At 43.8% G+C, this 1,877-nt stretch overlaps 1 pseudogene; it reads right to left on the bottom strand.

The window, feature by feature from the left end:
• Positions 1-471: 471 nt before the first annotated feature.
• LOC149838062 (dehydration-responsive element-binding protein 1B pseudogene) lies at positions 472-1,241 on the bottom strand (annotated as a pseudogene).
• Positions 1,242-1,877: the final 636 nt, after the last annotated feature.

The raw sequence follows: 1,877 nt of genomic DNA, 5'->3' as shown, positions 1-1,877 counted from the left end.
GCCTCTTAAAAAACTCATTTAGCAAATATATATATATATATATATATAGAGAGAGAGAGAGAGAGGGAGAGAGGGAGAGAGAGAGAGAGAGAGAGAGAGAGAGGTCTGACGCTTTTTGTGCCTATAGCAAGCTTATCTAGCTTGAATATGGTTTTCTGGTTGTTTTTCTAAAATCTGACCCTACATATGTATTCTGTATGATGGATTTGCTAGAAAATCATACTTGGATCATGTTTTTGAGAAAAAATAATTTTTTAAGCATTGAATATTTTTAAAATTGTAGACCATTGATTTTTTAATCTCATAAAAACCTAAATGGTGTTGGAATCGGACGATCCAAATGTCGATTCTCACTATGGTCAAATTTAAAAAAAATAAAAACAATCTTTCCAAAGCTATTGAATATAACCGATGATTGATTATATAACAATATATTGAAACGTAACTGCTTCTCCCAAACCTAGTGAATGAATGAATAGACAGGAAACTGAGGAAGCAAAAGCCTAGAAATGGCCATTAGTCTCCCCACAGCTTCAAGTCGATGCCTCCATCTGTGTCATAGAAATCAAAGGGTTGATGAAGGGGAGGAGGGAAAAGCAGTAGCCCTTCTGCCATGCTAGCAATCAAGGTTGGCATGTTGAACAGGGCCTCCTCGTCTACAAAGGCTGCGGGCTGTTCCCCAGCAGCAGCAGCAACGCTAGCTTCTTGTTGATGGCGGCATGGGGTGACCTCTGGCTTTTGGCTATCGTTCGGAGTAGGCCGGAAGGCCTCGGCGGCTGCCATGGCAGCGGCCTGGATGTGGTTGGCGGAGGTGGACTTCGGGCGCGGAAGCAGCTGCGCGGAGTCTGCGAAGTTGAGGAGGGCAGACTTCCCCCTCAGAGACAAGGCCGCTACGTCGTAGGCACGGGCGGCCATCTCCACGCAAGGGTAGGTGCCGAGCCAGATGCGCGTCTTCTTGTTCGGCTCCCGTATCTCGCACACCCACTTCCCGGCTTTCCGCTGGCGAACTCCCCTGTAGATTGGGTGCCTTGTCTCCCTGAACTTCTTCCGTCCGGCTTTCTTCTTCGGCGTCTCGGAAGCCAGATGGTGGTGGTCAAAACTGTTAAAAGACGAGGAAGATGATGATGACGACGAAACAGAAGAAGAAGAAGAGACCATAGCTACAAGAGATGATGAGCAGTTACGAGTCAGCTGTTAATATGTTAAAGGATGAATTCAACGCAGAGACAGTGATAAAGAGAGATCTGAGGAAGGGCAGTTTGCAATTGCAGATATATATCGATAGATGGAGGGAGAGAGAGTGGGGTGTGTGTGAGAGGCCGTCCGCGTGCTCTACATAGTGTCGGACACGCAGTGACGTCTGAACGGGCGTAGGCTGTCACCCCAAAATTTAATCCGTGGGGTCTGTTTTCAATTGGAATTCGGCACGTGAGATTTGGAAATTATGCACGTGCTTATTAAGGCTGCGTTTGGAAATACAAGAAACAGTGACACCATTCCGAACATTGTCGGTGAAAGTGATAGAGACCACAGTCAAAGTCTGGGCCCACCATATCTGAGAGCTGAACGCTTTTCTACAGATTCTTTGTCTCCTCCCCCCATCATCTACAAAAGTAAATGCTCATGCCGAGACAACTGACCAACGGAAGACATCTATGTCACAAAGATACGTAAACACGAGGATACGAGGACACAGAATTTATGTTAGAAAATTATGACACGAGAACACTGAAATTTTTTAAATATTTAATCAATAAAAAACTCATTTTTTATATCTTAATATTAAAAATGATTTTTTTATTAAAATAATACTTAAGGCTACTAAAATTATTAAAATATTGGCTGTACCTGAATTGGCACCGTCATAGCCACATTTT

This window comes from Nuphar pumila, chromosome 5, assembly GCF_984573655.1.
Source record: "Nuphar pumila chromosome 5, dmNupPumi1.hap1.1, whole genome shotgun sequence".
Taxonomy (NCBI): domain Eukaryota; kingdom Viridiplantae; phylum Streptophyta; class Magnoliopsida; order Nymphaeales; family Nymphaeaceae; genus Nuphar; species Nuphar pumila.
Note: the sequence above shows the minus strand (reverse complement) of the source record. Positions and strands in the feature narration are given on the sequence as shown.